The 21,860-nt window shown below is 32.3% G+C and overlaps 1 protein-coding gene across 1 annotated transcript in view; it reads right to left on the bottom strand.

Annotated features, from left to right (window-relative positions):
• Positions 1-13,173, bottom strand: part of LOC136982255 (ankyrin repeat domain-containing protein 50-like) — a 35,116-nt gene extending 21,943 nt beyond the window's left edge. Inside the window, exon 1 of the mRNA XM_067278721.1 lies at positions 12,805-13,173. The gene's annotated coding sequence lies outside the window, so the exon portion shown is untranslated. The remainder of the gene's footprint in view (positions 1-12,804) is intronic.
• Between the last annotated feature and the right edge of the window lie 8,687 nt (positions 13,174-21,860).

Below are 21,860 nucleotides of genomic sequence, written 5' to 3'. Positions count from 1 at the left end.
CACGAGAAAACATTAAAGAAGAACGTAACATCTCGTTGCTCTATATTTGAAATTTCTCACGCTTATTTAGTGGTATATAATCCGTATCGGTTGGAACAATGACGTGGAACGCCAAGACAACCATTCGCCAAGCGTGTTTCTATCGATTCTTTATAGTTACAACCAACACAAAATCATTTATGACGTATAATAATCCATGATCCGTATAAAATAAATGGTTCTATGATGATTTTCTTTCATTTTCTAAGAATTTTCATGGGCTTTTCTGTGCACAAATACCAAAATTAATCTAAGGATTGATTGGCAAACTTTGTATGCATTGTCTGTTAAAAATTATATGAAATTTTAGATTTATTTCAAAACTTTACGTAGTTTAATGCGTATTAAAAGGTTTTCTATAATTATCTACTAATTTTATGAGTTTTCGTGGATTTATTGCAATTTTTTATCATGGATTTATGTGTTTTCACGTTTTCTATGGATTATCTATTAGTTTTAAGCCAGTTTTAACGAATTTCTTTCAAAACTTTTGTAAGTTGTTCTGTAATTTGTGGTTTTTATTGGTTCTGTAATTTTGTATGTTAATTTTTTATTTGTTTTGCAGATTTTTTTTATTGGTTCTGCAGCTTTATACGTTACTTCCATTTAGCAAAAAGATCTTCAATAATATACTTATAGGATGCCTCCTTTCTCTACTTCTCTGACAAGTCCTCGTGTCTTTACGTGTTTTTCGCCAATTTTATAGTATTTTTCCTATATTCTATTAAATTAATGATACATAATTTTTCCAAAAAAGATGAAACGTGAGATAAACATTTTGCTCTTATCGGGGGGTACGAACGGTGTTCGGCAGGAGACAAAGATAATGCCATCGTTTATTAAAAACAACGCGAGCTGGACGTTGACACAATCATTTGGCAGAGTGCCAAAAAGCCAAAGAAGTGAACCGTGCGAACTCGTCAATGAAAGTAGCGACTCCGGTGTCAGAACAATGTAGCCTCTGTTGCCTCTCGGTTCGCGGGTCAAAGGTCAAAGATCGCCAGATCTTTGTAAACTTGTTTGCACAGCGGCCATGTTTTTTCGAATCGATGAAAATTTCTGAATGCCCCTAGAGAATGTAATGTTACGTAAGTGTTCATTATAAAACAGGAGGGTCAAATGTATACCAATCGATTCTCGTTACGCATTGTTATCGATTTAAGTAATTTAGTTACGCATCCGTTATTCTGGGGATAAATTAATAAATGTCTCTACACCTTTTTTCTTTTCTTAAATCACTAGTTTTTTGGGGGAAGAGCGTGGAAATTCAAATGTGATACATCTTTAACTACGGTAATGATGCCAATGATCACATTATTACTTCGATTTTCTTGAATTAAATTTAATTATAATTTGTCTTAATAAATTGTAAATATTTGCATTAATGCCTACTAACTTTAAAGAAACGGAAATTGAGTTTTTCAATATGGTGTTGTCTAGATTTATGTTTTGTTGGCATAGCAACAGTTAGATTAGAGTTGAGGAAATCGAAGCCTTCAGGCCACATGAGACCTTTTGTGGTTTAAAATGTAACATGATATAATATTTTAAAAAGTAAGCTTTTAGGCACCTGTTTTCTTCATTTTTGAAATTAATTACTTGAAAGTAGTTCAAGAGCAAGTGACTTTTTTTTAGTGTTCTGCCTCATTAATTATTATAATATGCCCTTGCATATACTTATGTATACACCTGTGCAACCTGCATTTATGTATACATAAATGTGTAGGTTGCTCACAAGTTTGTAACCTGCACTTATACTAAATGTATATACTTATACAATGTGGACTTATGTAAATGTGTAGCCTATATTTGTGTATACACACCTCTGTAGGTGGTTCACAAGTTTTCAACCTGCACTTATAATAATGTATATACTTACACAACTTAAACTTATATAAATGTAGCCTATGGGTTACAGTTATGAAACCTGAAATAGCCTTACGAGATTCCTCTAAAATGGGATTTTGGTTAAAAAATTCCCTGCATCTGAGTTAGATAATTTTCATAACTTGGTCTATAGCATATCACAAAGAAACTATTCATGGATCTCTCTTACATTTATTAAGCAATATTTCAATATTATGGACTATTTTAGAAGCTAAACATGAATTAAATTTTATTGTAATTACTATGATTTTTATTTTGTGAATGTTTTCTGTTGAATAAGTCATATAGAAAGATGGAAAATCAAAGAAAACAGTGTAAGTGCTTAAAAATAACATTCAAGCCTTGATTAAAATGAAAAAAATTTCTCACAAGCACGAAAGATTATGCTGTATTTTTAAATGTTTTAACTTTCTTTTCCCAAATATTTTATTTAAATATCCAAATTATGCTAAAAAAAATTAACTGGATTCAAGCTAATAGCATGAATTCAATGAATGAAAATAATAAAATAAAAATGGCATAATATAGCACATATAAACCTAAAACAATATAAATATATGATAAAATATAGCATTAGCATCATCAGATACTATGAATATAGCACATTAAATCACTATCAAATAACAAATATAGCATCAAATATAATAACTAATATGGCATAATGTTATACTTATCCTATTCCAATATTTAAAATATAGTAATATAGTAAATATAGCAACATGAAAATGGCATCAAACAGCAAATTTATGCTGAATTTCTTTAATTTTTTGCATTTTTTCAACAGAGGCAAGCTTGAACAGAGATGAAATGTTCTCCAATTCAGTTTTCTTTAAATTACAGAATAAAAAATTTCATATATTCAATTTTTTTAACATTTAAAATCAGTATTTTTTGTGAATATTTTAACAACAATTGCTTGCAATTTAGTTCCATTTTAAACTTATTTGAAAATATTATAAAAGGTAGATGCAATTAAGTATGAGTTCAATAACAAATTCTATTTTCAAAAATGACCAAATGAGGTTGCAATTAATTACTTTCAATGTTATAAATAGGAGTTCATTAATCTCTTTCATAAAAGAATGATTATGAAAGTTGTAGAAAGAAAATTTAAATATTTCCAGCTACAACAGAGTCTAAACACTTAAATTATTTTCTGTTAATTGTATTTTAAAAAATAGAGTTTTAATTAATTGTTAAATCTGTATATATATATTTCCCATGCCAATTAACACTTCCATTTTTAATTATTATTATATTATTTTAAAAATAAATTTTCTATTTTAAAAATTATTTTAATAATAAGAATAAATTCGAAGTTTTCTAGCATTTATTTACTTATTTTTTTAATTTTATATAACAATGTTTAATGTAATTTTTCTCCCTATTATTGAGATAAATGTGATTTTTGTGTGGTGTGTTACTGAATATAAATGAAGTTGATGTTAAATGAAAGATTTTTTTAATGTTTCTTGCTGAAATTGTCATGATAAATTTATACAGAGTGGTCCAAATGTCAGTTAACCATTGTAAAGATTAATTTTTCTGTCTTTTTCAAATACTATATTGCTTAGAATGATTTAACAAATTCAGTTTGTGATTGACAAGTGCGTTTAAAACATTGAAAAAATAACGTGATTAACTGTCTTTTGGGCCATCATATATTTACAAGAAAACACGATCATCATCAATATGAAGAACTGTCAAATTTCATAGGAAACAGGTCATGAATTTCATAAATTTTGGTTGACGCTTTCAATTTTATTTCTATACTTCCATTGTTTTATGTTGCTATAAAGTAGCGTAAATTTATATATTTTAAAAGGTAGAGTTCAAATTTATCGAAATTCTAGAAAATATATCCTTTAATTAGCTACGATAACCTTCAAATGCTGACAAACAGAAGATTGCATTTATAAAAAATGCTTCTGAAACATAGGTGGGTCTCTGCAGATATTTTAAAATTAAAATCGAAAAAGATTCTAAAAAACTACAGCGAAGATTGGTTGAAAAACTAGAATGGCAGAGTTACTCTCCACCCATTCTAGTCTTTCAACCAATCTTCGCTGTAGTTTTTTAGAATCTTTTTCGATTTTAACTTTTTTTAAATGTGCAGAGAACTTCTAATATTTATTAGAATAATTTTGCATTACTCTAAAATTTAATTTAAAATTTTTGTTTACATAGAAAAAAATAAAAAAGCTGAATCGACTTTGTAACATGTTAACATTATAATAATAGATTAAATTTGAATTCTCTCACTGCTCTATTTTTATCTCGAATTAATTTTGTTTAAGTAAACATTATGAGTAAATTACATTAGATAATAGTCATATCAGCGTAGAAATAAAAATAATTGTATCATTTATGAACTTTTCAATAAATTATCTCATTTTTAAACGCTGAAACATTGTGTTAGATAATTATGTTACGAGCTCGTTACTTTAGACATTATATATGTAATTTATTAATACTAAAAGTATTATAAGTTGTATAAATTATATATATTATTACTTTATTTTTTAATAAAAATTCATGAGTACATCATTATTCATATAAAAAATTCATATATACATCAAACCTCCGATAACGGCCGCCAACTTTTCAAAAATGCATACACAATAACCTCTAAACAACGGACATTTATTATCTTCTGATCAGTGGCCGCTGTTCGTAGGTTTGACTTTATATAGAGAGAGAGTATGGCCCATAAGTTCGTTAACTATGTTGGTTTCAAGCAATTCAGCAATTATGCAAAAGTTTTAATTACTAAAAGTAATTGAATAAGAGAGCAACTTAATCTTTACAACGGTTAACTGACTTTTGTGAAAATGTGTAAATCTTGTATTGTAGATATATTAAACCTAGAATTGTATAATACAAGTTGTTAAAAAGTATGTATATATGCCATAAAAAACGTTATGTGTTTTTCGATGTCAAATTTTCTATTTCTTTCCCCTCTTAACAGATATTTCAACGAAATTTTAATGGTACCGCACGTAAATACTTTGTAGCAAATTTTTGAGTCACGATTTATGTACCTCGTATATACATAACTGTAGACATAAATAGTAAAAAGCATCCCTCTTTTAATATAGAGGTGAGGACAATAAAATATAGAGCACCTTTCTCCGTCCAAAATCAATAGCAACACTTCAAAGATTTACAGAAAATATATCTTAATAAACGCGATCGATAATCTCACAACCTCTTGATTTGGACAAATGATGAAGGATCTGGTGTTTGCAACCCTCACATAAAAATTGCCCATCCTCTTCTAAAACCAAACATATATTCAACTTAAAGATATACACAGACTGATAGTTTAGTGAATAGTGTTTGACCATAGAAATAAAAAAAAAAGTGTCTATACGTATACTATTGTACTTTTAGATCGTTGTACATGCTTCTGTCAATAGTAAAATACATTGAATATGCTTAGGATGGGGGTTAAAATAGATACTTCTTAATACTGTTGGCAAGCTGCCAACCTGATCCAAAAAGTCAACCCTAGAACGTCTTAAGGGAATCGGCGCTAGACTTAGCTAAAATAATAAGCTTATACGGAAATTTACGGGTGATTAAGTATAACGAACAAGAATTATGCAAAATAGTTCCTATGAAAATTGATAGTTCTTTGAGAAATATGTAAGATAATAAGCTTAAATGTTTACACGAAAATTATTAAAAGCGATTGGTTGAATAGTAAATTTTGAATTTTTATTAACCAATTGACGTTAAGATAAACTTTTTTAAAATTAATTTTTGTAACTTGTAGATAATCTCATTTAAAATTGTTTTCAATTTATTTTACGCGTTTCTGCTTACGTTTAAATTTTCTATTTTTATTAAATTTTCTCATTTTCATTAACTAAAATTAATTCTAATTAAATATATACACAGGGTACCATATTTACACAGCTACATAAGCTACACCTCCCTTAGGGTTTCACACTATGAGCGTGCGGTTTAAGGAAAAGATCTCTTATCCAAATCCGATTATGTATAGGTAGTTAGACACTGACAGAGCTAACGAGAGACGCCACTGTTGTAGATCTGAGGCCCACACTGGAAGAGGCCCGACCAAAATTAAGTATAAAGTCTAGAAAATCAATTTATATAATTTAAATTGCATAGTGAGAGAGAGAGCAACATAAACAGAGTGCATTATGTCAGAAGGATTAGGAGGGCCAGAACTAATACAGTCCTAGGCAAAACCAGATTTGCACATAAGCTAGCCAAGCTAGAGCTTAGGGCCTCGCGTCGAGTCTATAGATTGGGGCCTCACATTTTTACATTATTTTGCCGGAGGGAAGAATTTATTATGTTTTATCACCTAGACTTGCCGTGGCTGTAAGTCTAGTCCTGCCTATACGCAGATTTAGATGTTGTAAAAAGTATTATAAGTTGATAAAAAATTTTCATGCGATTTTGAGCAATATTTCTAAAGAATATCATTTAAAATTATATAAATTAGCGGTGAAAACGAAGTACGAAACCTCAAAAGACTTCTTTGACGTAACGTCTCGTCACGAACGTGAAAGACTTTTCACTTTTTAAGTTTATTCTTGCATCAATTACTTTGAAGGCGAGCGGAGTGAGAGAGAGTTGACATTCTTATGAATGCTTACCTTATCTCCCTTTTGCTGCTCGATAATGCTATCTTCGCAGGAGTTTAACTGTCCGTTCGCTGATTTATTGCTTTGTTAAATGCGAAATAAAGCGAAGAAGGGAATTTGTCAAACTAAATGTTGAAAGAAATTATTATACGATAAGAAGTAAAATACAAGAGACACGCATGCCATGAATAATTCTAAACCCAAGTTTCTAACCAGAAAAAGAGGATTATCTTATTCCAGACTTTACTTTTAAGCTTATCTTTGCTTTCCTGACAAAAACAGATTATTTTTTTTTAGAAAAAAAAACTAAAATGGGATTATGATAATCCATCTTGTGATATTCATCTTTGACGTGATACTCAACATCTTCACTATCAATTGCTGAGCAAAAAAATTGTTTGTGATGATTACGACGTTGTTGAACTTCACTCCACCTGAAAAAATTCTGTGATAAATTAATTTCCAGAAGCTTACGATGAATAAAAATGTGTTTATGCCCCACCGAATCGTAAACTACACTTTTAAGCGAGTTACTGAGTAGGATACTACGCTATAAGACTACATCTTAAGGGCTTCCATGAAGAAGAACTCCTTGTATATTGTAACTTGTAACCATCTGTCCATAAAACAAAACATTTCAAAGTTTCTTGCCACTATAACTGGAAAATCTTTTTTACATATTAATTTTCTAATTGTCGCACTTATTTATATCTGCTCAGTAAAACTTAATGAGATTGTTGCCCTTGATGTATATCGATGGCAGCAATATGCATATTATTTCCATCAAGGGTACAAACACGTGCTGATTCAACACAACACATGCTACTAATCACTTCCGTCTTCTCTTAAAATCATTTCGGAATTCAAGTTGAAAATTGGTGAAAGATGTGACAGAAAGGAAGATTCATCCTCATTGTTAATGATAATTTAAAGACTTTGGCACAAAATATCCATTCCATCAATCTACTCTTTTAGTTCAACACAATTGAATCTTTCTATACCGCATTTTATTATTTCTGATCAGTAACAGAGTTATTTCAATGAAGATTTTAGAAGAATCTGAAGCAAGTTTATTTTTCATCTCTGAAATATAACCTCCCATTGGAAAAGACAAGGTTAAGAAAGAACAATTTGGAGTCTACTGTCTTGTGTACTCGATATTCTGTGTCCGTAGTTATCACATCACAAAGGAGAATTCTTATAGTCGAGGTCAATAATTTGATTTTTCAATCCATCAAAAATATTATTTGGACACACTTAATTGATGTACACTGACAGTGATCATTCCTTAACCCATTATGGAACCGATATTGTCGTTGTAATATTAATATTTATGCAATAAGTAAAGGTCGAATTGAAAAATTACTAAGAAAGCCTCACGAAGTAGGTCTCATCTTCATAATCTCTACAGCAAAATAGTAACAAGGGTGAAAGTTCACCGAGGATACGGCATCAATTGGAACTGACAGACGAGATGCTTCGATTGATTCGATGAACTGTATTGTTCCAATTCCAAAACGAATCATTCTCTTATCCTTATTTAATTATTTTAATTCGTGAAATTGTGTCCTATTTCGTGACGATTTCTTTCCATCTCATCTAACAATCTGTATATAAATTTTACAGTATAAATATTAATTAATTAAGGGTTATATGCCCCACTTACGCAGGAGGGCATTAGTGTATTTGTGAAGGGTTAAACACCCCAAATTAATATTCAAAATAAATTAATTCACGTGATTCTATGAACAGTTTTAATTATATTTTATCAAGATATTACTTCCTTTATAGTTATTATACTACAAATCACGCAATATCCTGTACAGATCTATCCACTTTAATACACGAGAACATTCAAAAACAATTGTTTTTATTCAATAAAAACAACCTTTATTCGAGAATTATTTATTAAATTATTTATCAATAGGATAGTTATTATCCTATTGATAAATTTACACATTTTAACGGATTTTTTTTTTTTTTTTTTTTTTTTTTTTTTAACGGAGCACCTCTAAAGCTTAGAAATGCCAACAACAATGGAAGAAAGTAGCATTTACAAAGGGCATTTTATCTAATATAATCTCTTTTAAAATTTTTTACAGATAAATATAAAAATAAACTTTATTAAATTCCTGAGATAAAAATTTGCGAATAATTTTATCAACGTTAAGTAACGGTAAACAAGGGATTTGATGGAGTAAACAATGAAAAATACCACGTGAAATTGCGATGCAATTCATGCAAGTTGCTGTTCCTTGAATTATTAATCTGCAATAAGGTTGCTTATAAAAACACATGTATAAGATCCCATACATTTTTTATAACATTCACGTCAAGTTTCATCACAGGCCAACAGAATTTTCGCTGTTCTTTTTGTGGTGAAAATAACGCATTACATAATGGACTCTTTATCGACTTCACGGAATTATTCATAAATTTCACCAAAAATTCGAATTTCATGCTGGAAATTTTTAATTTTTAAGCGATATTTATTAAGAGATAAAGTCAATAAAGTCGGACCGACCGACCGACTTACGGACGTCAAATCGAAAGCTAATCTTTATAAATTATTGAATCTGCCAGTAATTAAACTTGATTTTTATTAAATTCATCCATCATTAATAATAATGTAACAGATTTAGATTAAATTTATGTGGAACTGGTCAATAATGCTTTTAGTATGTACTGTTTAATTCAGTTAAAGTGTTTTGTTGTGTGTTGTTTCTACTTTTTTTCCTCTCTCTTTTTTTTTTTTTTTTTACTTCTAAAACCATCAATCTTCTTTAGTTTGCTTTCGCTCGCTTTACTTCTATAACCATTCTTCTTGCCCACACTGCTTTTGGAGACACTATTCTTGTTAACAGTTCTAGAATCATCGTTCCTAATTCGCTCTTCTAGAATTCGCTAACTCGTTACTCCTACTTCGCTCTTCCAGAATCGTTGCTCCTGCTCACACTATTTCTAGAACCATTTTCTGCTCACACTGCCTCTGGAACCATTGTTCCTGTCACACTGCTTTCAGAACCAATGTTCCTTCTCATCCTGCTACTGGTCTACTCATGTTGTTACCATCATTTTTTTGTACTTGTGTTGTTTCTGAAACTACTGTTCCTTCTCGTGCTCTTTCTAGAATCATTACTTCTTTAATACGACTTTGCTTTGTATCAAAAATTCTGTTTTGCTTCAAATATTTCGACTTGTTTTTTCCTTATTTTGTCTTAAAGGTAACCTTTAAGAGATGAAACTAAAATAAGCAAAAGCGAATTGAATCCTGGTAAGAATTAAACAAACACTTGCCTACGTGTTAAGCCAAAAACCACATGTGTCTAATGGCTAGTTAATTCGCTATTCACACGTCATTCATAAATAAACCTGATGAGATACACCACCACGTTTCTGTCCATGACATGCATCGCTGCCTTTTACGTTCGTTCGAACATGGAATAACAATGCATGATCAGAGTGAAATCCCCCGGGTTTATGATGTTTTTTAAACTTTTGAAATTACAATAACTTCCGCTTCCGTTTACGGATCGTTCCGAAAATCGATACAGAATGTTCTAAACCAGAATCTTTTCTTTACTTTACGCCAAACGAAACAATCGATGGCAATAAAATCATTGATCAATCATTTGAAATCGATTTTTTCATGAATATAATACTTTTCCATCAAGCCAATCGATTCCAAGTTCGAGAAACTAGTTATAGAACGTTCGAATGTAATCGATAACATCTGATTTGAGTCAGAGGAGAGAGTCCGAGTTCGGATTTCATTTTAAACTTATCTGGAATGATTTTTTTCTATATTTTAATGCTAAAATTAGACTAAATTAATAGAAATTTTCATTATAAATGTACTCTATAGTCTACAATAACTTAAAAACATTTGATTTGCTTTGTATTTTACGCGTTTAAATCAGTATAAAGTGGGTAATTTCAGCAGAATGATAGAATAAATCGATTATTTAGCAACTAGAAGTTGTATTTCCTAAAAATATACGAATTAAGCGGAAAAAATCCGTCGTTTCCCTATATTTAGGTAATTTAAACCGATTTTTTTTTTAAAAGAATATGAAATTTTTTCAGTGATTGGACTTCGAAACATGAAAATTCCCCGAAATATTTCGACATTCCATTAAAGAATGTGGAATTTCGCACTCCTTACTTCTTCTAGAATTTATATCCTACGGGATGAAGAAGAAATTTTGTGGAAATTTAAGGAAAATCCTATTTAAAAATGAATTCCTGTGTAGAAAAATATCAAATGTTTACGATATACAATTACAGATTTGTGAATGCAGACAAAATCTTAAAAACACAACATTTCTGATCGATTTGCGAACATTAAATAAAGGTCAAGGAAACAAAGAATCGTATCAAAATTGGGTTTAACGTTCGTCTAAGTGTCTGTCTGGACTTTAGTTCAGCGTGATCGACAGACATTCGTATATTCGATCTGGCATATCATTCCTCAGTATGAAAAAAAATGTTATAAAATCTAGAACTCTTTCTTTAGAAAGTAAAGACTCGAGTTTTATAGTGAAAATGAACTCTAGACATGGCGACATTAACCGAATTAGCGAGTGTCACGCGAATGTTAATGTTAATTTAATTAAGGGAACAGCTTATAGCATCCGCTGCCCTAAATGTAATTTGTGAACCTCGTCAATTCTGGAAACGCCCACGCACTCGAACGAGTATGTGAACTATGCCCGAGAACATCTGGTAGTGTAAGACTAGCTTCTCACTCCCGTTCAACCCCCCTCTTCCTCTTTTCCTATTCAATGTGACCTTGTGTGCACCAAACCCAATCCTGCGTTTCGTCGTCAATGATAGAGCATTACACCCTCATTACGAATTTTGAAAGAATTAAAAGAACAGTTAGTTCTATGACGAAACAATATAAATATGCAGAAATTAGGTCGGCTATCCAGTTAAGAAGAGAACTTTACACACGTAACCTATCCAGTTTTGTCCAATTAAATTCCAGTTAAGAAGAAAATTAACTGCATTTTCTTCGCCCGTTTTCGACGAAAAGTTCGGAAAATTAATGGGTAATTGACCTTCCGCCAGTTCTAACAGAAAAATAATTGAGAAGTTACGTGTGCCCTGTTTACAATTGTTTAAAAAAATGGGATATTAACTGTCTGGATCATGTAGAAGATAAGAAGTTAACAACCTCATTGCCAAAATGGTTACAAAATGAACAATGGATTTGATATACAGCCAAGTGAATGCCGAGGAACGCAATATTTTGGTTACCCTTTTAAACACCGAATTTTTAATGGTATAATTAGTTAATTCTCAATCCAGTTAACCAAGAAAAAAAAAAAAACTGAACACATTTCCGATGAGTCAATTACCAAGAATTGTAGAGTTATATAATAGAAAATTGTCCACCCTGTTTACAGCATCTGTACCACTTTGGGCTCATAATTGTTCAAATTCAAGAATGAGCCACTTCAGGGTACACAACAGAAAACTGTCTGCCCTGTTTAAAACTGGTTAATTACTCACCCTAACTAACAAATTTCCTTCTCAGAAGTGATCTACAGTTCCTCCCTTAATGGATATTCCTAACATAATTCCCAAAAATTCTATTAATTGGACAATGGTCGCATTGTTAATGACTCAAACTATTAATGACGACTTGATAGAAAATGGCAATCCTCACAAAAATAACTTTAAAAAGGTGTGTTTAACGGGGGTGAGACTTCACAACTGCTTAATCTATGCTAACATTGATATCTCCAGTACAACTTTTATAGAAGAATGGTATCAAAGTATCAGTTTATCAACTACATCAACAATAATAACGAATAGCAACGACCAATACGGACGAAGTACAGACGATAAGAAACAAAAATGACAAGTGAGTCACACGCGAAGCAATAAAGTGGGTGCAATTACAAACTAGAACGGGGAGTTTCTTATAATTTCTATGTGAAAATCACTCAGGATACAGGTTAATACGCTGTCAAAATTCGGAAATTCGTATTAAAATGTCGACGTATTTTTTTCCCTGTTGACACTGGTTCAAAAATTAGACATTTCTAAAATAAGAATACAGTCGAGTCGCCTCAAGGTCATCGAGGCCAAACGCCAAACATCGATATGTAAACAGCAGCAGCAGAAGCAGCATTAAGGAATATCGACATGGTGATTCAAACGTGAAGTTACTGTTAACAGGAGAAAAAAACACACACAGCGCGAACACACGGTGTAGTGTGTAATATACTTGTTTAAGAAGAATACTTACATTTTATAATCTCGGCACGAACTTCTATGCTACTAACTGGAACGAGGGTTGGACGTTCCGTAATCTCAAACCGGCCCGAGTTGGGAGACATAAGGTCCTGAGTGGGAAGGAGCGTTATCCACACAAAACTATGGTCTAACGACGTTGCCGTGGCACTACACAAAGCCACTATCGCGTGAGGCGGAGCCTGCCACGTCACGCGGTCCCATTGGAGCGAATCCTGGCATCGGATACATATTTCACGATTTGCACATTTCCGCCGTATTTTTATTTGTTTTCTTTTTTTCGGTTCGTGGATGGTGAGGCGAGAAAGTCGCTCGCTCCTACCGCCGCTTCCGACATTACACTTCCAGCCTGCTTTGCCATCTAGCGCCTCTACCGACCGTACTGTTTCTTATAAACTAGCAGCGACATCTGTTAACCGAGGCAGAAACTATTGTTGGAGGCTATTGTTGGTTGTGTGTGGATTAACTGCCATCGACTTTGATTGTAATTAGCAATTTTCGTGGATGCTGCGAATCAATTAATGGTTTTTTTTAAGTGTTAATAATGAATTTTTGATTTTGTTATCTCGGATTTATCTTTTGTAATTAATACAATTTGCATTTCGTTCGTTAAGAATCTCCTATTTTATGCATCTATCTTACACAATGGGAATGTGGTAACTAGTGTTTGCGTAATATTAGAACAATAGGATATAACGGTATTTAATAAAAACAACAAAATATTATTTTAGAAACATGATAACATGGATGGCATCATAAAAAATATGGAAATTTAAAATTTATTTTAATGGCACATCATGATAATTTACACAATAAATCGGGCACGTTTAACAATGCTAGTTACCATAACAGCACTTTAAAAGTGCAGCTGTAAAACAACCTGTGAAGAACGGCCACTGACGAGTACATAAAAATGGTCGTTGTTTGGATGTTATGTTGCAAGGATTTCTATTAAAATAATAATAATAATAAACTTCCATAAAAAATGGCCGATGTTGGGAGGTGGCCTCTATTGGAGGTTCGACTGTATAAATAATGGAAAGTAATAACGCGAGTCCAGCAATGTTAAAAACATAAAAATTTAGCAACACGCAAAAATTGGGTAATGTCAGTCCTAACAATACAATTAGAATAATGAAAAATAATATAAATTTAACGATAAGGCTTTAATAATACTATGATAATACAGCTAATTAAGCAAGAGCCAATTGTAATTAATATCATTGTTTACAATTTGACGATGTAATTTAATAGATAATATCGAAAAAATCCAGAAAGAAACAAACAAAAAAACAAGCAAAAAGTAAGATTCATAAACATGTTTTAAACACTAAAAACCAGATAATAACTATTAAATAGGCCAAAATTTACTATTAAACAATCAAAATTTCAATGAAGAACAATAAAATTAATGGAAACTACTTAAATTCCAACACATAAAAACGGTACTAAATTGTATCTTTTTCTCTATATTTATGTAAAATCGGTTTATATGTGTTTATATATAAATTTAAAACACTTTTAAAGTGTCTAAATCCTTTGATAGTCGACTAGGAAGTGGAGTAAAGGTGCCATTGGCCTACCAGGAAAATCCAGCACAACGCCTACTAATATCTCTCGAATATATTACTTATACTTTCTAGAAAAAAAGGAGGAAAAGTCATTTAGATAAAACCGAAGAAAGTATTTTTTTTTAAAAAAAAAGGTGCATTAGAGCTCATTAACGTGTTCTAAGTACAAAGAATTAAAAATAAAAATTGTACGCATTTGCAGCCGCCCATTTCATAATGCCTATTGATTTTTGTGGTCTCTTGAGACTTTGCTTCACTCAATTCTCAAGTGAGAAGGATGGAAAGTGACCGATTATGCCAAAAAAGGGGCTTTCTGGTATACCATATTACCCTTTAAGCAAACAACGATAAAGCTTCCTTACGGATATTAAATTTTTAGATTAAAATAATAATAATAATAATAATAATAAATCCAGAACAATTTTAAGATTATTTTTCCTTCAAAGTATATAAACGTATTTACTATTTGTACTGATGAAATTTAACAGACTACACGAAAACTCTCTTCCTTTCTATCAAGTTGCCTCATTCTTTCTCTTCTTCCTTTAAAGCTGCCTCTTTCAAAGGTTAACCCAATTGAAATTTATATATATAATATATTCTTTTATTTGTTTTTTAAATATTAAAAATTTATTTTAAAAAATTTGATGATAATTCTTGCGGTGTGAAATCGTTAATAAGAGTGCCTAACCTAATTAAATTGTGTCATTTCTTCAAACCCGTTTCTTTGTATGTTAAAAGTAAAAATTCGGCTATCGGGTCGCTTCCTACACTCCTGTCACGCCATATTTTTCTGATAAATTATTTATCTTAGAAAAAATTATTACTAAGAAAACCACTTTTATATTTTGTGCTGTCGTTTGCTTTAATATAATGCTTTTATTAATTAAGAATTGTATAAATTTACGTTGTTTTAAGTATATACATGAGTATACTGCTCCTAATTGTGTAGGAACTGTATATTTATATCGAGAATTTACTGATCCTAAGTGAGTGTATCCATACGGAACATCCCCCATATTTTTGTATTGCCAAATGATCTCCCACATAGCTTCATGGGACCCAAGCGTATTTAAATTAGAGCCCTCCAAATAAAATGTTGCCTTCAGACATTTTTCTACGGAGAAATTTTTGGGGGGAATATTTTCTTAAAAAGTTTGTTTGGGGGATCCTAATTCCAGGCAATTTGCCAATACGGTAACGAGCCACTGCTCTCCCAACGTATTTTTATTTTAAATCGTACTACAAAAAATTAGGAGTAGAAGCAAGTAAACTACACAAGTACATCTTAAACTATTTACTCTCTGGTTCCGCTAGGAACGAGGCCCGACATAAAACTAGACAAACCATCCTCCAAAATTTCCTGGGTTTTTTGACTGATCTAGAGTCCCTCAGAGCAGTAGGATAACATTTTAACCACTCGGCCATTCAGCCTAGTTAATTAAATAATGATAACAACAATACAACTGTTCCGTTCTTAACACTAATTTTAAGAATTTTACCTTTGTTTTCTCTATTAATTACTTTTTTACTACTTTATAGCGGAAGAAAGGCTACAGATTATAATATATTAAATTCTAATAGATTCGAGGGCGAAATTAAACAAAGGAAATCAATATGCCAATCCAAAAATCATTCCTTCCAAATCCGATAATCCGGAGTGGATTCGATCTTAGATTCATTAACCTGCCTTTGTGTCTGTTTAGCTGAAATGTTTATAACTTTATCATGAGATTCCGGCATCTTATTTATATCTTTTACATTAATTAGTTGCTAAATGTCCCGGTTTTCCGGGATTGTCCCGGATTTTTTCCCACTGCCATCTAGTGACGGGTGGACTATATTCTAAAAACTGCTCCTGCAATGAATTATCTTTTTCTTTTTCCACATTTTAAATGTATTTCTTTCACTATCAGAGTAAAAATACACATCTATTCCATGTCCTGGAATTGAAATGTCCTAATATCTTTTGGGAAGAACTCATCTTGTCCCGAATTTTATCCCAAGTCCCTGGCAATTTGACATGGTACCTTGTATATAAGGGGCATTGAATGCTTTTAAATTTTAGTGGTAAAAAGTCGAGGGATGTTTCGACCTTTTACTACTAAAATTTAATAGAAGGGGACATAGAAGAGTATCATATGTCATGTCACGAAAGGGGTAGAATTAAATCAATATTTTAGTAGTAATTAGCATTTACAATTTTTAATAAAACTCGTCTCTACCCTTAAAAATGCTCTATAGTTATCAGTAATATAAACAGTATTTTATAGCAAAATCTCTCAACAGATAATGTCACACACAACTTTATTTATTATGATTAATAATATAAAAGTTATTTTTAAAATCTCATAATAGCTGGAAAAGTTACAAGACTTGTTACTGAATTTTTTAATCATATTTCAGTTTAAGTAAATACAGTAAAACCTGTGTAAACCAGCCTCGCTCGGTACCGAATATTTATTTCGATTTACCAGTGATTCCCGAACTTTTTCGATCCACCACTCCTTTTGTTCCATAAAGTTATATCCAACTCCCCGAATCGTACCCCAACGCTCCCTAATCCGTTTTCCTTTGTGTGAGAAAGACTCGGAAATATTTTTAGGAAAACTTTTCTATGAACCACATTTTTTGCCCTTACTGTACATTGTTCTCAACATTTTCTTTTTCTTTTTAACTATTTCTGTCATGTGGGCACTAAGAGGGCTTCTTTTTAGCAAGCCCATTATGGGTTCGGCCAGGCCCACAATGGGACGGCCAAATGGTGAGGGTCGAGGCCCGAAATATCCGGACGAACCACCCCCGAAAAATTCCTGACGATATTTCGACTCGTTCGGATCCCCAGAGCGGTAGGTTGCCACCTTGACTGCTCGGCCATCCAGCAGTCTATTCTCAACATCTGGAAATCATTAAACGCAATGTTTCTTCTTACCTGTTTAACAGAGAAAATGGGTACCTTTAATAGTGTCCTGCCTCACATTTGCTTCTTTTCGCCCCCTAGATTTACTCGCCGCCCACAGGGGGCGGTAGCACCCACTTTGGGAACCATTGCTCTATACAGTAAGGTAAAAATTTTGAGTTGAAATCACAATACTTCCGGTCCAGACCGAAAGTTCGTATATAATTAATCGGGGCTTTCGGCTCTTACTCTTAAGCTTTCCATATCAAGTGTCAATTTTCATTTGTGTACTTCCGTTTTCGAGATTAGCGAAGAATGACAGGTGGAGGACAGTGGGAATGTACAGGCCTGCAATTTGAAAATTGCAACCCTATACACGCAATTTTTGGAACTTTTAGGACTTTTTGGGCTGCGATTTAATTGCAGCTCAAAAAGTCATAGATATCTAACAATAGGTCCAAAGTTCCATATCATTCGAAAAAGTCATAGAAATGGGACGAAAGTATAGGACTTAAGAACGTTGATCCTAATTACGGACCTGGTCATTTACTGCCGTAAGGTGGAGTGTTGAAGTAATTATTATTGTTATAATTACCGAAAAAATTTATATTAAGTAAAATTTGAAAAAAGTTTATTTAAAATTGTTCGGGAAAACAATTAAAATAAATAATTTCGTTTTTATCCGTTTAGATGCAGATATTTTCATTTATACTTTTTACACGAAAACACCAGCGCCATAACGGATAAGAACATAATTATTTCTTTATATATTTTATTTTAAGGACATTATTTTTACCACTACGTAATAAGCCGCCGGATGGCCGAGTGGTCAAGGTTAGCAGCCTGCCGTCCTGGGGGACCAGGGATCGAATCCGGACGGGTCGAATAATCCCCCAGGAATTTTTCGGAAAGTGGTCCGTCCTGATATGTCGGTCCCCGTCCCTCACCACCCGGCAGCCCAATTGTGGGCCTGGTCGAACCCATAATGGGCCTTCTAAAAGAGGCCCTCTTAGTGCTCACAGGGCGGAAAGAGTTACCAAAAAAACTATGTAATAAAGCAATTTAAAGGTTTCATTCGCTTGCCGTTTCGGAATTAGGAATTAATATAATAAAATAGAATAATCAAGCTCTCTCACACACATATTTCTACGTCTTTCAAATAAATTTCGCTACCAACACATAATTTATAAATAATTATGCACACATAGTTTAATTATTTAAAAATATGATATACTGTGTATTAATTATTATTATTGTTTACAATTTCAACTTTATAAAAATTTTTAAAAAAAGCAGATGGCGCAGCTAAACATCGTCTGGTTTTGAGAAACTTGACATGCTTGAACTTGTTTTCGAACACGTAGAAATATTTTACGTATTTAAAAAGACTTGGTAAGTTAAATTTTCAAATATTTCTTCATTTAATAATAATTAATTCTAAATTAAAATTTATTATTTCAAAATTGAAAATTATTAGTTTTAATAGAATGAATATATCAAATAGAGTGGCCTGTAATCCGGCATCTCATTTGTTTCCACGAAAATGTTAGTCCTGTCATATATCCTCAGGTTTCACTTCTGTGTACGGTACTGCATGTCATTACAGTGAAACCTCACTTAACGAGCATAATTCGTTCCAGTCTTACTCGTAATGCGAAACATTCGTTAAGCAAAACAATTTTGCTCAGAAATTAATCTAAAATACGATAATGTGTTCCACGCTGAAAAATATACTGAAATATTTTATGTATAATGTTTATTCAAAGAAAATTATACAATAAACATTGTTTTAAGGAGCGTGAATCGTCGTTTTTTCTTCTAGCGCAGAATGAACCAACCTGAAATGCGAATACGATTTGCAGAAAACAAATAAATCACAGATAATATGTTTGATAAACACACCAAATGATATGCCAAATTCTTGGCTATACTTAAATAATAGAAATTAATTAATCTGACTAGAGGTAGCCAGTTATGCTTCCATCTCGTATTAAATTTAATAATCATAAATACCTGTAGTTAATTTTTAATTCAGACGTTTCTAAAATTTAATTTGGAATTGGTCATTAAATTGAATACGAGATGGCAGCATAACTGCCTATTTCTAGTCAAATTAATTAATTTCTAATATGAAATTATAGCCTTTACGTAGCCCAAGAATTTGGCATGTTTATTATAATTATAACGGGTTATGGTTGTTGATGTTTATACGTAATATGTATTGGAAAAATGTGTGATCACAAGCGACACTAAGGGTGCGACTATGCAGACGCGAGCGAGCGAGAATATCAAAACCTGTCAGATATGTGCGAGAACCAGAAATTAGCTCTCGCCAGCGTTATTTCTCGCTTCTCGCTTGTGCATGGTTTTCCTTTGCAAAAACTAAATCGCTGGCAACCTCTCGCTCGCTCTAAATTCGCACCCTAAGATGCTAGCTGAACGTGTGCTAGATGGAGCATGCGCACAATCCGGGACTTCCCCTTTCCTAACCACTCGTTATGCGAAAGTTCGCTTGTTAAGCGAGTCATTTTTTCACAATTTATTTTGATCGATATGCGAGATTCCACTGTATTTGCCTTCAACCAAAAGAATCGGCATCGAAGTTTGACAGGTTGTCTATTCGTTGTATATTTATTTTCGGTAATCCGGCACCTCTCTGTGCAAGAAATAGCTGGATTGGCAAGTCGCGTGTATATTTTCATTTAAATTTGCTTCTGTATTATATCCAGTGCGCTTACAAAGTTTCTATGCATTTATCTTACGCATATTAATGTTTCTCCATATTCTTAATACATTTTTATTCAGTACAACGACCAAGTGTTCGTTTTGTGTTTTATTAGCGAGGTTGAGGCCGAAGTTTTAAACGTGAAAACGTGTACGTCGGACGTTCAGCGCCGCTTTCCAGTAAGCCTAGAAGTTTGACAACGGGGTTTGGAATGTCGAGCATGATTCCACTGGCTTTCCGATCACCTTTGTAAAACTTCTAGGCTTACTGGAAAGCGGCGCTGAACGTCCGACGTACACGTTTTCACGTTTAAAACTTGGGCCTCAACCTCGCTATTGACTATGAATAGCATCATTTCTAACTGCTGTATGGTAACATTTCTTTTGTAATTGTCGAATTTGTTTTATTGCTTTAAAATTTCATCTAACGAAGGGATACGGTGTAATTAACCACTCAAAGATTACGCTTTCGCCCATTTAAAGTTTGGTTACCGTCACGGTCAGGTAAAGTTAAAATAGAACGGAAACGTCACAGATATGGCGCCGGCAAAACGCGCATGCGCAGAACGTACATTCGGGACTCCTGACGTCACACGCAAGTTGTTTATTTTGAGGACAAATGAAGTGTCCTCTGAGATGCTTCTCACGTGGTTTGATGCAGTTTTTAAGGTTGCCACCATTGTAACATGTCCTATATTATTTTAAAAATGGTTAACGGACTTTTGGTCTACCCTACATTTTCTTATATATGATGAAATCAATAAACTGCATAAGCATTATTAAGCTATTACAAATCTGATAAACGAAACGAATGAAATCATTGAAAGAACAAATGTATTCAATCCAATGTTACAAACTTTCCTGTTTATTTTAAATACCAATTTACATATTTTAATTACAGAAATCAATTTCTCTTTATTCAAAACAGATTCTAAATCTAGTCAATCATCAAATAAATTATTGTAAAGAATTTTTCAGTTTAATCTATAAATAAAAGACAAGTTAATCTTAGATAAATGGAGATGTTTGGAAGCTTAGTGTAAAATACAATACTACTTTATCTCTATCTAATGAAGTATTTTAAAATATTTCTACTGTAGAACATGCTGCACCAAATACAATTTCTGAATTAGCTGTAAATTATACCATTTCATTCTCTTTCTGCAAGTAATACAGGACGATTCATATAGACTTGAACACAAATTTTTATCATAAATTTTAAACAAATGAATGAAAATTGACGAGTTGCTCAGGAAGCATACCTCCACTTACGTTCAACACATCATATCACAAAGTATTGGAAGTGGTCCCTCCTTCTGTCAGCCACATGTTGGTGCATCACTGCATTTGCTGATAATGTATCTCAATGTTTTGGATCTAGTTCTCAATATTATCCTCTAATTGTGCATGGTTAGTTACATTTCATTCTTTTAAAATAGCCCCCCCCAAAAAAAGTAGTAGTTTGGGGAACTGTGGAAGCCACATATTCTTGGAGATGATGTGATTCTCAAAAATGCTCTGGATTGTAACCATTGACTCCTGTAATGTATGGCAAGTCACTCCATCTCGCTGGAAGTAATATTCAGTTCTACATCATCAAGTTTTTCAGCAAATTCTGTGAAAATCTGCATATATACAATGGTGTTCAGTGTTTCTCTAAATAAAAAGGGACCAAATTATGACCGTACTACTACAAACTGGCCAATTTCAGCAATCGATCTGTTCAACATAAATGGAGGCACAATTGCTGAAATCTCATTGATTTTTATTCCTAATACAAAATTTGGTTTTTGCTCTATACGATCATTCTGTAGTAATGCTATTGATAGCATCTATAATTAATATTTTATAACTTAT

Source organism: Centruroides vittatus, unplaced genomic scaffold (assembly GCF_030686945.1).
Source record: "Centruroides vittatus isolate TY-2023 unplaced genomic scaffold, ASM3068694v2 contig_817, whole genome shotgun sequence".
NCBI classification, from domain to species: Eukaryota; Metazoa; Arthropoda; class Arachnida; order Scorpiones; family Buthidae; genus Centruroides; species Centruroides vittatus.
Note: the sequence above shows the minus strand (reverse complement) of the source record. Positions and strands in the feature narration are given on the sequence as shown.